The following is a 14867-nucleotide window of genomic DNA, read 5'->3' as shown; positions in this document are numbered from 1 at the left end:
GAATGAAAATGAAAACACAACAACCCAAAACCTGTGGGACACTGTAAAAACAGTGCTAAGGGGAAACTTCATAGCAATACAGGCATACCTCAAGAAACAAGAAAAAAGTCAAATAAATAACCTAACTCTACACCTAAAGCAACTAGAAAAGGAAGACATGAAGAACCCCAGGGTTAGTAGAAGGAAAGAAATCTTAAAAATTAGGGCAGAAATAAATGCAAAAGAAACAAAAGAGACTATAGCAAAAATCAACAAAGCCAAAAGCTGGTTCTTTGAAAGGATAAATAAAATTGACAGACCATTAGCCAGACTCATCAAGAAACAAAGGGAGAAAAATCAAATCAATAAAATTAGAAATGAAAATGGAGAGATCACAACAGACAACACAGAAATACAAAGGATCATAAGAGACTACTATCAGCAACTATATGCCAATAAAATGGACAACGTGGAAGAAATGGACAAATTCTTAGAAAAGTACAACTTTCCAAAACTGAACCAGGAAGAAATAGAAAATCTTAACAGACCCATTGCAAGCACAGAAATTGAAACTGTAATCAGAAAACTTCCAGCAAACAAAAGCCCAGGTCCAGATGGCTTCACAGCTGAATTCTACCAAAAATTTAGTGAAGAACTAACACCTATCCTACTCAAACTCTTCCAGAAAATTGCAGAGGAAGGTAAACTTCCAAACTCATTCTATGAGGCCACCATCACCCTAATACCAAAACCTGACAAAGATGCCACAAAAAAAGAAAACTACAGGCCAATGTCAGTGATGAACATAGATGCAAAAATCCTTAACAAAATTCTAGCAATCAGAATCCAACAACACGTTAAAAAGATCATACACCATGACCAAGTGGGCTTTATCCCAGGGATGCAAGGATTCTTCAATATCCACAAATCAATCAATGTAATACACCACATTAACAAATTGAAAAATAAAAGCCATATGATTATTTCAATAGATGCAGAGAAAGCCTTTGACAAAATTCAACATCCATTTATGATAAAAACTCTCCAGAAAGCAGGAATAGAAGGAACATACCATACCTCAACATAATAAAAGCTATATATGACAAACCCACAGCAAACATTATCCTCAATGGTGAAAATTGAAAGCATTTCCCCTAAAGTCAGGAACAAGACAAGGGTGCCCACTTTCACCACTACTATTCAACATAGTTTTGAAAGTTTTGGCCATAGCAATCAGAGCATAAAAAGAAATAAAAGGAATTCAAATTGGAAAAGAAGTAAAACTCACTGTTTGCAGATGACATGATGCTCTACATAGAAAACCCTAAAGACTCCACCAGAAAATTACTAGAGCTAATCAATGAATATAGTAAAGTTGTAGGATATAAAATCAACACACAGAAATCCCTTGCATTCCTATACACTAATAATGAGAAAATAGAGAAATTAAGGAAACAATTCCATTCACCATTGCAACGAAAAGAATAAAATACTTAGGAATATATCTACCTAAAGAAACTAAAGACCTATATAAAGAAAACTATAAAACACTGGTGAAAGAAATCAAAGAGAACACTAATAGATGGAGAAATATACCATGTTTATGGATCAGAAGAATCAATATAGTGAAAATGAGTATACTACCCAAAGCAATTTATATATTCAATGCAATCCCTATCAAGCTACCAATGGTATTCTTCACAGAGCTAGAACAAATAATTTCACAATTTGTATGGAAATACAAAAAACCTCAAATAGCCAAAGCAATCCTGAGAAAGAAGAATGGAACGGAGGATCAACCTGCCTGACTTCAGGCTCTACTACAAAGCCACAGTCATCAAGACAGTATGGTACTGGCACAAAGACAGAAATATAGATCAATAGAACAAAATAGAAAGCCCAGAGATAAATCCACGCACCTATAGACACCTTATCTTTGACAAAGGAGCCAAGAATATACAATGGATTAAAGACAATCTCTTTAACAAGTGGTGCTGGGAAAACTGGTCAAAAACTTGTAAAAGAATGAAACTAGAACACTTTCTAGCACCATACACAAAAATAAACTCAAAATAGATTAAAGATCTAAACATAAGACCAGAAAGTATAAAACTCCTGGAGGAGAACATAGGCAAAACACTCTCCGACATACATCAGAGCAGGATCCTCTATGACCCACCTCCCAGAATATTGGAAATAAAAGCAAAAATAAACAAATGGGACCTAATTAAACTTAAAAGCTTCTGCACAACAAAGGAAACTATAAGCAAGGTGAAAAGACAGCCTTCAGAATGGGAGAAAATAATAGCAAGTGAAGCAACTGACAAAGAACTAATCTCAAAGATATACAAGCAACTCCTGCTGCTCAATTCCAGAAAAATAAACAACCCAATCAAAAATGGGCCAAATAACTTAATAGACATTTCTCCAAAGAAGACATATAGATGGCTAACAAACACCTGAAAAGATGCTCAGCATCACTCATTATCAGAGAAATGCAAATCAAAACCACAATGAGATACCATTTCACACCAGTCAGAATGGCTGCGACTCAAAAGTCTACAAGCAATAAATGCTGGAGAGGGTGTGGAGAAAAGGGAACCCTCTTACACTGTTGGTGGGAATGCAAACTAGTACAGCCACTATTGGAGAACAGTGTGGAGATTCCTTAAAAAACTGGAAATAGAACTGCCTTATGACCCAGCAATCCCACTGCTGGGCATACACACTGAGGAAACCAGAATTGAAAGAGACACATGTACCTCAATGTTCATCACAGCAGTTTATAATAGCCAGGACATGGAAGCAACCTACATGTCCATCAGCAGATGAATGGATAAAAGAAAGCTGTGGTACATATACACAATGGAGTATTACTCAGCCATTAAAAAGAATACATTTGAATCAGTTCTAATGAGGTGGATGAAACTGGAGTCTATTATACAGAGTGAAGTAAGTCAGAAAGAAAAACACCCATACAGTATACTAACGCATATATATGGAATTTAGAAAGATGGTAATGATAACCCTGTATGCAAGACAGCAAAAGAGACACAGATGTATAGAACAGTCTTTTGGACTCTGTGGGAGAGGGAGAGGGTGGGATGATTTGGCAGAATGGCATTGAAACATGTATAATATCATATTTGAAACGAATCGCCAGTCCAGGCTTGATGCACCATACTGGATGCTTGGGGCTGGTGCACTGAGATGACCCAGAGGGATGGTACAGGGAGGGAGGAGGGAGCAGGGTTCAGGATGGGGAACACGTGTATACCTGTGGAGGATTCATGTTGACGTATGGCAAAATCAATACAATATTGTAAAGTAATTAAGCTCCAATTAAAATAAATAAATTTATATTTAAAAAAAAGAAAAAAAGTTAAGTTAAAATGAAATCATTAGGGTGGGTCCTAATCCAGTATGACTGGTATCCTTATAAGAAGAGGAAATCTGGTCATAGAGGGACGACAATGTGAAGACACAAGGAGAAGACGGCCATCTACCCGTCATGAGAGAGGCTTCAGAAGAAATCACATCGGCAACACTTTGAGCTCAGATTTTTAGACTCCAGAATTGTGAGAAAATAAATTCATATTGTTTAAAAAAATAAAAATAAAAATGATACTAAATTGGCTTCCTAAAAGGCTATAAGAACACTTACTCCTAGGAGTATGAGTGTGCCTATTTCATTGCATTCAATTCAGATAATTTCAATTTTTTTTTCTTGACAATTTGAAAAGTAAAATTCTCATTGTATTATTGACTGGAGAAGATTGAAATAAATAGCCAAGTGGTCGTATTACCAATTTTAAGCTTTTTTTTTTTCGCTTGTCTCATTTATCTTTAAATCTTTTTCTTATTTCTTATTGATAATTTTTTTCTTATTTCTTATTGTTATAATCTGCAACTAACCTTCAACATATGAAAGCACAAATTTAATTGGACCCTAAATGTAATTGTCTAAATCAGATAGCTGATTGCCCTTTTATTCTTTGCCTTGCTTGTTGCAACCTGCCAGATAGAGTATTCTATTTGTATGAGAGCTGATAATAACTGGTAGCTTGAGAGGAGTGAAAAAGTAACTCAGAGCATGCAATGGAGCAGAAAAGAATAAGAGAACAAGAATAAATTATTATTTTTTTTAATTTACCTTTTAACTAGAGGAAAATCACTTTGCAGTATTGTGTTGGCTTCTGCCATACAAAAATGTGAATCAGCCATAATTATACCTATATCCCCTCCCTCTTTATCCTCCCCCCCACCATGCCCCTCCTCCCACACACCCCTAGGTCGTCACAGCCTGCCAGGCTGGGCTTCTCGTGCTATAGAGAAAATATACCAGCTATCTCTTTTACACATGATGGTGTATATATGTCAATGCTACTTTCTCTATTGGTCCCACTCTCTCCTTCCTCCACTGTGTCTACTGTTTACAATAGCCAGAACATGGAAGAAACCTAGATGTCCACTGACAGATGAATGGATAAAGAAGTGGTCATATATACAAAGAATAAATGATTTTTTAAGATGCAAACAGGTTTTTCTCATAGGAGATATTTGATGTTTTCACATATGAAAATAAATAAGCATTTTCACTATGGAAAATCCTCACTTCAATAAGCTTGGATGGGAGGCTCCAAATTCTATTTGGGAGGTTCTAGTCTAAATGATATCAGGGTGAGGTGAGGGCAAGAAAAACTAGAGCAGTGTTAACTGTTAACAGTAGATATTGCATTGTGTCTCACAGTGGGTTTTGGTTCTCTGAAGCCCAGAAGTCAGCCCCATTCTCATTCTGACTGCTAAAAATGAGTCATTTCAATATGTCTTGGCAGCCTCAGATGCTAATGCAGGAGACATTCTCAGAAAGTAGCAGTTGTATCAGCAGATACACTGCCATAGTTCCTATAATTTTTTATTTTTATTTTTTACATATAGAAATCATTCTCCCTGAGAAAGCCTCCTGTTGGGTTCTGTGATATTTCCTTGCTTTCCCTTGTAGAAGTTTTGAAACTACAGATGTTCAGCTGATTATCAGCAGACACCCCAGGTCTAGACTTAGGTAAAGAGTGAGAAATGCCAGGCAGGGGGTTGTCTTGAAGATGTCACTGCTGTGAATCCATGACATATGTCACAGATGTCTCCTGCATGGAGGACCTGCTGATTCTTGGTATAAATAATCTTGCTGATCCTGTGGAAGAGCTAAGAGGCAAAGAAAGCATATTATTGTTATAAATGACTGGACTTCATTTGGCTTACTTAGAGAATAAGCACCAGTGAAGTCAGTCCCTGCCAGTTAGAACCACCCAGGCAAAGCCCTTTAAAGAAACACTTAGATGACATTGTTTCTACTCATCTAAAGGGTTTCTCTAATAGCTCAGTGGTAAAGAACCTGCCTGCCAGTGCAGGAGATGCAGGTTTGATCCTTAGGTCATGAAGGAAATGACAACCCACTCCAGTATTCTTGCTTGGGAAATCCCATGGACAGAGGAGCCTGGTGGGCTATAGACCATGGGGTTGCAAAAGAGGACACGACTTAGTGACTAAACAAAAACAACTCATCCTAAAAGTTTTTGTCTTCTAAAAGTGCAGTCTTTTGTCTTAGACCTGTGGGATTGTGGACAAAATCCTATATAGTAGAAGACTTAATTTTCTTATAATTTTTACTTCTCTTCATCATTGCACATCAGGAATGATATAAAACAGTAGGAACAATATTAAAGAGTATAGGGCCTAAATCTTTGTGTACAGAGACTCAGCTGAGGAAAAGAACTCTTGAAGTTTTATTATCACCTGAGATTCTGTTAAGGAGAGACTTATTTGTTTGATGCATAAGAATTTATCACTGAGTGTGGCTATTCCTTTGGTGGGATGGGGACATTCTTAATTCTTCTGTCTGCTCTCTGATGGATGAGGATAAGAAGCTTGTGTGAGCTTCCTGAGGGGAGTCACTGGCTGTGGGGAAAACTGGATTTTGCTCTGGTGCGCAGGGCCAAGCTCAGTAAATCTTTAATTCAACTGTCTGCTGGTGGGTGGCACTGTGTCCTCTCCATGTTAGTAGTTTGACCTGAGGTGACCCAGTCCTGTAGTCTCCAGGCTCTATGGTAGGGCTACTGGTGACCTCCAAAAGGACTTATGCCAACACATGCCTCCCAGGTCTGTTGCTGCCAGTGCCCCTGTCCCCACGGCAGGCCACTGCTGACCACGTCTCTGCAGGAGACCCTCAAACAGTCATGGCAGGTGTGGCTCAGTCTCTTGTGGGTCACTACTCCTTTCCCCTGGGTCCTGGTGCACACAGGATTTTTTTTGTGTGTGCCCTCCAAGAGTGTCTGTTTTCCCCAATCCTTTGGGAGTTAAGGAATTAAATCCCTCTGTCCTTCAAAGTCAGATTCCCTGGGGATTCCCAATCCCTTTGCGAGATCCCCAGGTTGGGAAGTCTGTTTTGGGGCCTAGAACCTTTGCAGGTTCTTTGGTACTATTGTTCTCCAGTTTGTGGGTTGCACATCTGGAGGATATGGGATTTGATTTTATCATGATTGCCCCCCTCCTACCTTCTCATTGAGGCTTCTCCTTTGTCCTTGAACACGGGGTACCTTTTTTGGGGGGAGGGGTTCCAGCATCCTCCTGTCAATGGTTGTTCAACAGGCTGTTGCAATTTTGGTGTTCTCACAGGAGAAGATGAGCACATGCCCTTCTACTCTGCCATCTTGATGGACCATTCTATGGATATGTGTGTGATAGTCACTCAGTTGTGTCCAACTCTTTTGTGACCTCAGGGGCTGTAGCCTGCCAGGCACCACTGGCCATAGAATTCTCCAGACAAGAATACTGGAGTGGGCTGCCATTTCCTTCTTGACCTTGCCAAGAGGAAGGGGATCTTCCCAACCCAGGGATTGAACCTGGGTCTCCTGTACTGCAGGCAAGTGCTTTACTGTCTGAAAAAGAAGGAAAACCCATTCTATGGATGATCACTTTCTAATCTGCCTTTTACTCTGGAAAGTAGAGAAGAACTTAGTGTTTCAAGTTAGTAAGATAATATCTACCAAGTTAAGCAACTTTCCCAAAGGCCTGCAGCTACTAAGTGATTTACCTGAGATTTGATTCCAGATATATCTAGCTCAAATCTATCCCACGTAGATCTGGCTCACTTAAATGCACACTAACTATCCCAGTGAAGGTCAGTGACAACCTAAAGAGCAGCTTGTGGGACACAGAAACAACCTTCACTCTTCCCCCATCTGATTGTCCTGGTGATGTGCAAACTTCCAGAAGGAAAAGTTTAAGGAGGGAGAAACAACCCTGATGGGGAGTTTCAACTCTGACTTGAGAACATATTTCTCAAAAAAGAAATTGCTGTATTTATTTATTTTTTCTAGTAAAGTATAGTTTTGGGCTTCCTAGGTGGCTCAGTAGAAAAGAATCCGCTTGCCAGTGCAAGAGCTGCAGGTGTCCCAGGTTCAGTGGTCTGGGAAGCTTCCCTGGAGTAGGAAATGGAAACCCACTCCAGTATGCTTGCCTGGGAACTCCCACGGACAGAAGAGCCTGGGGACTTACGGGTCATGGGCTCACCAAGAGTTGGACACAACTGAGCGACTGAACACGTGCATAGTTGTTCTACAATGTTGGGCCAATCTCTGTTTTAAATGAGAAGACACTGAGTTATTTTACTAGGCAAGTTTTACACTAAGCTATTTTACAAGACAAGTTTTACATTTTGAGTGGAATAGGTTAGAAGGTAAGTTATGTTTTGACAATAACTAGAGCTAGATTTTTCTTTTCTATATATGAGTTATGGTGTGTAAATTTCAGCCTCACTGTGAATGTGTGTTATATGTGCTTTTTAGGCAGCCAGAAACTATATTTATTCTGGCTGAATAATGTATTTAGACTATAATAATTTCTCTTATGAGCTTAAGACTCTTATTTCCATCTGCCTCCTCTACATATCCCCAGGAATTCTCCATTATATGAAATTCCACATGTCTAGAAGTGAAGCCTCTATTTCCACCTGAACTGTTTTATCCTTGTTTTTATTTTGATCAGCGACATTTACCTAAGTTTGAAACAGTGGTTCTATTCTCTTCTAACTCCCCTTCCTCTCCTTCAACCAAAAGGTTTAATTGTAAATACATGAAGAATTGGGCTTTCCCGGTGGCTCAGCAAAGAATCTGCCTGCAATGCAGGGGACATGGCTTCAATCTCTGGGTTGGGAAGATCCCCTGGAGAAGGAAACAGCAACCCACTCCATTATTCTTGCCTGGTAAGTCCCATGGACAGAGGAGCCTGGTGGGCTACAGTCCAGAGGGTCACAAAGAGTTGGACACGACTGATGTGACGGAGCACACATGCACATAAAGAGTAATCTAGATGAAATTTGATAAATAGGAACTTGCTTATGCAAGTGGGGACTGGGAAGTCTAAAATTTGTAGGACAGGGTGGCAGGCTGGAAACTCTTGGGCGAGACCTGGTACTGGCAGCCTCAAGGCAGAGTTTCTTTTTTCTCATGGAAATTAGTTTTTCTTTATGATCTTTCAACTGATTGATTAAAGCCCACCTCATTATCCTCATTGTGGAGGCAATCAACTTTGCTTAAAGTCAACTGACTATAGATGTTTTTGTGCTCATGAAGCTACTTCCCAAATAGTGATTTTATGGAGCCTGAATCTATGGAAGACAACTCATTCCACCATAAGATCATTTTTGTATGATTTTGGAGGAGATTTTTTTCTTCTCTCTTCATGGTCTATGAGGAAAAGAAATTATATTCCCTATTCGCTAAGAGAGTTAGGAAATATGTACATTCCTTTCTTGTTTGGGTTTGTTGAATCAATTTTAAGGGGCATTAAATCTGGATGATTTCCTGTTTGGTATTTTATTACATGGCCATTTATCATCTTTTTCTCCTTAACACTGTGCACTGAGGTTGAAGGATTAGGCAACAGGAATTGAGTTTTATTAAAGTGCAGATGAAATATTTCAGATAAAATATGTGCTTTAAAACACTTAATGAGCTTGTAGCTAACATATGGCATGCAAAATAAACAGAAGATATGATATCTATTCACAAATAGCTTGCAGGGTACTGGCGTATTGAAATATTCTAATGTGAGAACAGTAATAACCTTATTAAAAAATGAAAAGAAATACATTGCCTTACTTTTATAGATTAGATATATTAAAATATCAAATTTCATAAAATAAATTGATAGTCATGACATCTGAGGTCTCGCCACACAGGAAAAAATGTTAATGCTAATCTATCATAGATTTAAAGGAAATTAATTAATTATGTTCATGGGGTTCTCAAGGCAAGAATACTGAAGAGGTTTGCCATTCCCTTCTCCAGTGGACCACATTCTGTCAGACCTTTCCATCATGACCCATCCATCTTGGATGGCCCCATATGGCATGGCTTAGTTTCATTGAGTTAGGCAAGGCTGTGGTCCGTGTGATAAGATTGGCCTGTTGTCTGTGATTGTGGTTTCAGTCTGTCTGCCCTCTCTCAGTGCCTATTGCCTTATTTGGATTTCTCTTACCTTGGATGAGGGGTATCTCTTCATGGCTGCTCCAGCAAAGCACAGCCACTGCTCCTTACCTCAGACATGGGGTGGCTCTTCTCAGCCTTATATAGCATGCCTTTCTCCAAAACCATTAACTCTCTGCTGGGGCCACGGCATCAGGAGCGGGTGTGGTGTGGCTCCTCCTTGCCTCCCATGAAATTAAGACACTTACTCCTTGGAAGGAAAGTTATGACCAACCTAGACAGCATATTCAAAAGCAGAGACTACTTTGTCAACAAAGGTCTGTCTAGTCAAGGCTATGGTTTTTCCAGTGGTCATGTATGGATGTGAGAGTTGGACTATAAAGAAAGCTGAGCGCCAAAGAATTGATGCTTTTGCACTGTGGTGTTGGAGAAGACTCTTGAGAGTCCCTTGGACTGCGAAGAGATCCAACTAGTTCATCCTAAAAGAGATCAGTCCTGGGTGTTCATTGGAAGAACTGATGTTGAAGATGAAACTCCAATACTTTGGCCACCTGATGTGAAGAGTTGACTCATTGGAAAAGACCCTGATGCTGGGAAAGATTGAGGGCAGGAGGAGAAGGGGATGACAGAGGATGAGATGGTTGGATGGCATCACCGACTCAATGGACATGGGTTTGGGTGGACTCCGGGAGTTGGTGATGGACAGGGAGGCCTGGCGTGCTGCAGTTCATGGGGTCACAAAGAGTCATACATGACTAAGCGACTGAACTGAACTGAATTAATTATGATTCTCAAAATAAGTCATATCTACAGAAACAAATTGATCCTACTAAGAATTCTGGTCTTTTGCTGCAAGCTTTCTAAGAATTATTTTGTTGTTTTTATTGTTGCCTGATATTTTAAATTAAACCTATGCTTTTATCATTCTCAAAGAAAATCTGAGATCAAATTAATACAACTGGGCATTCCTGAAGTTATTATGCAACTAAAACAAATCTTCATGTACCAGGTAGAATTGCTTGTCTTTTCAAATAGTGACTATCTTAAATGACTATTTCAAATGCATTGTTTACAACACTCTGTTGGATTTTTTTGAATAGTGTTGGAGAACACTAGCAGTTCATCTCAAGGATGTCAGTCTTGATTTTTCTGCACATGTGTTAGTACTTCTTGGTTCCTCAGGAAATGCCAACACAACTTTTTCCTACTGAAAGGCTGTGCCCAATGTAAGTATTTTATTCTTTCCCTAATTAAGTTACTATGATGTAGTTCTGAAGAGTGTGGGCTTTGAGCCAGAGATTCTTGCCTCAATCACTTCTGAAAGCCAGATAATGGGTGAGCTTCTGATTTTTCTGAATTGATTTCCTCACAGAGCTGGCATGCAGATCAAATGAGCCAATATGTGTAAAGTACTTTGCAGGATGCCAGGCACATAGTGGCATAAATATAGCTAAGAGTTATGACTCTTGAATTCTAACTAGCTAGAAAATCTGAATGGTTTGTTCTCTATCAAAACCAAATGGAGATGATCCTGGGCAGTATATTTTTAAGTTAATGTTTCTATAGTCCCAGTTTTATTAAAAGGCAAAACAAAAACAAAAAGTCTTTGACTCGTAAAATGAAATAACCCAGAACTGGATGTCCAAAAAAAAAAAAAAAAAGTGATCATTGAATAATTATCCAATGTTACAGCTGCAAGAATCCATACAAATAATCTAGGGCAACCTCTTCTCCTTAAAAATAAGGCATTTGAGACCTAGAGCAACTTATCCATGGTTATAGTATAGCTAGAGAGCAGTAAGGTAGAAAGCTCCATTTTGACTCATTCTTGGAAAGAAACATGACACAACTTTTTGCCTTCTTAGCCTGTTTATTTAAATTATACTTTTAATTGGAGGATAATTGGTTTATACTATTGTGTTTGTTTCTGCCATACATGAATCAGCCATAGGAATACCTATGTCCCCTCCTTCTTGAACCTTCCTCCCACTTCCCACCCCATCCCACCCCTCTAGGTTGTCAGAGTGCAGGGTCTGAGCTCCCTGCATCATATAGCAAATTCTGACTGATTATCTATTTTACATAAGGTAATGTATGTGTTTCAGCGTTATTCTTTCAATTTGTTCCTCCCTCTCCTTCCCTCACTGTGTCCACAAATCTATTCTCTATGTCTGCATCTGCGTTGCTGCCCTGCAAATAGGTTCATCAGTACCATCTTTCTAGAGTCCATATATATGCATTAATATACAATACTTGTTTTTCTCTTTCTGACTTACTTTGCTCTGTATAATAGGCTCTAGGTTCATCCACCTCATTATACCTGACTCAGATGCATTCCTTTTTATGGCTGAGTAATATTCCGTCATGTACATGTGCCACAATTTCTTTATCCATTTGTCTGTTAATGGACAGCTACCTTGCTTCCATGTCCTAGCTCTTGCAAATAGTGCTGCAATGAACTTGGGGGTACATGTGTCTTTTTCAATTATGGTTTCCTCAACTCCTTAGCTTCTTAATGAAGCAGATTTATCTATTTAACAGTGAAAACTATATTTTTCAAATGAGTCAAAAATTCTATCTATACAACATTTAAATTATTAAAGGCACATAAGAGTGAATAAAATATGCTACAGAGCAGTTCCCCACTGCTAATTTATTCTGATTATTTTCTCATAAAGTGGAGGTTTTTCAGATTGGATTAGTTTATTTGTAACTAGCTGACTGATTAATTTATATGGTGCCCGATTTAGGCACTCCCACACTGCTCTCTGAGGGCTTGGTATCAGGAAGGAAAGCTGGCATTAAAGTCAGAACAACAGGAAGTCAGGAGTCAGATGAGCAACCTCTTCTCTCTAGCTTGACTTGAGCTATTGGTATAATCACTAGTCTACTAACACTAAATTTTGGGATCACTGCCTTAAAAAATAAAAACATTCAGAATGAGACTCTGGTTCAGAAATCCTGCCCCCAATCAGATGATTCTTGTAAGCACATGGTTAGTGTAATTTCTCTTGTTTGTGTGGGATCATGAGTGTTGTCTCCATTACAAAAGCTCTCCACTGATGACTTACACCTTGCACATAATGCTTATTCTATGGATTCACCCCTGATTTTATTTCATCTTCTGGATGTATTAATACTTATTTGCCAAATGAGATTGAGGTGGCTGTTTATTGTATGTGATCTTTTCATTTTGAGTCTCTTAGGCAAGTTTAAGCAAGCAGCAAATGCTAACGTGGGTTTCCCCCAAAGTTTATAATGGTTTATAGCATCTGTCCAACTTGGTGGAGCAATATTTTCATGCTAGCTGAGCAGATTTTGTGGAGTCTTCTTAGAGTTTTCAGTTTGATTTCTCTGTTGTCATTTGGTTTAGCCATTTCTATTTATTATGCTTTAAAAGAAGAAGAGACATGATTTCAACAGTAAAAACTTGGTGCAGTATTCTGGAAGAGCCTCAGAAAATCATATAAGTGTCAAAATGTTGAGTTGCAAACAGGGCATCACAAACCTAAGATTAGTGTCCTTATTTAAAGTAGGCATAGAATGAAGATTTATCTATTTGAATTTAGGAAATGAAGCTTGTCACTTAAACATTAGAAGTGGATCAAATAATCTAGAAATCAATGAAAGAATCACTCACTTTAACTATGAGAGTAACAGATGTCAAATTTTTGAGAGAAGGATGACATTAGGAATTTTTACAATGTCTACTCTAGTAGGAAACAGCTTCTTTGCATCTTCATGAAGTGCCTCCAACCTCTCTTTGGGCTCCTCTCATGTTTTGGGCTCCAAAATCACTTCAGATGGTGATTGCAGCCATGAAACTAAAAGACGCTTACTCCTTCATGTTTGGGAATGCATGTATACCCATGGTGGATTCATGTCAATGTATGGCAAAACCAATACAGAATTGTAAAGTAAAATTAAAAATTAATTAATTAATTAATTAATTAAAAAAAAGAAAAATCACCCCTGGAAAATAAGTTTCTGGTTGACTGACCGTTATCAGAAAAGAAAGGATCATAAAATGTCAGCAGGCCTCATGGCCAGAAGATGATGTAAAACCCCTAAGAACTTTTTGTATACATTTATATGAAGCACCTGATTTTAATAAAGGTCAGGACTGCTGACCCCCGTGTGACTTTAAAATTTCCATTTGTCTCTATGTGTAACAAAAGGTATATAAGCAAACCTAAACATAAAGAAAATGGATCAGTTTCTGGGGAAAAAAAAAAAGTTATGACCAACCTAGATAGCATATTCAAAAGCAGAGACATTACTTTGCCAACAAAGGTCTGTCTAGTCAAGGCTATGGTTTTTCCAGTGGTCATGTATGGATGTGAGAGTTGGACTGTGAAGAAATCTGAGCGCCGAAGAGTTGATGCTTTTGAACTGTGGTGTTGGAGAAGACTCTTGAGAGTCCCTTGGACCACAAGGAGATCCAACCAGTCCATTCTAAAGGAGATCAGCCCTGGGTGTTCTTTGGAAGGACTGATGCTAAAGCTGAAGCTCCAGTACTTTGGCCACCTCATGCGAAGAGTTGACTCATTGGAAAAGACTCTGATGCTGGGAGGGATTGAGGGGAGGAGGAGAAGGGAACAATAGAGGATGAGATGGCTGGATGAGATCACCGACTCGATGGACATGAGTTTGAGTGAACTCTGGGAGTTGGTGATGGACAGGGAGGCCTGGCATGCTGCGATTCATGGGGTCGCAAAGAGTCGGACATGACTGAGCGACTGAACTGAACATGTAGCAGGAACTCTGGGTCTGAAATGAGATCAGATTTTTAAGTTACCACTAAGTGAACATCATTTAGCATTTTCATTCCTCTAAACGAGCTCATCAAATAATTGCCTTCTAATGGCAGGCAAGCAGGATGACAAGCAGGATGAGGCATCAAGAAGCTAATGAAAATTTAAAGTAGTCTCCATTTTCCGTTGGCTTGGGAGAAGTTTATCAGAACAATGACACACCCCACAGAAAGTGATATGCCTCCTAGAATGATTGAAGCAAAGACATACAGAACCAGGATAAGTCATCTGGTTTCCCAAAGCATAGCAGTGGGTAAAACTTTGCAAATCAAAAACCAAAAAGTTGATTAAGACTCTTATATCTGAATAGAACTGCCCTTGTCTATAAGTAGGCATCTGATATAAAGATGAAATATCACTAATGCCACCTGCTTTTAGGTATTCTCTCAGGTATTTCTGGATCTGTCCCAGGGGATTTTCATTTGCTCTAACTTCTACTCCTAAAAAATACTTAAGCTGTATACTAATGATGGAGGATACTTTCTTTAGTTTGGGTTTACCCCAAATCAGACCTCAAGACAGTAAAATAACTGCACATATGTTATTTGGGAAGCGATCCTGTAACCTGAAGTGGAGTCTGGCTGTTCAC

The sequence above is a fragment of the Oryx dammah genome, unplaced genomic scaffold, assembly GCF_014754425.2.
Source record: "Oryx dammah isolate SB20612 unplaced genomic scaffold, SCBI_Odam_1.1 HiC_scaffold_19, whole genome shotgun sequence".
NCBI lineage: Eukaryota > Metazoa > Chordata > Mammalia > Artiodactyla > Bovidae > Oryx > Oryx dammah.
The sequence above is the reverse complement of the archived record's forward strand: the minus strand, read 5'-3'. Positions refer to the sequence as shown.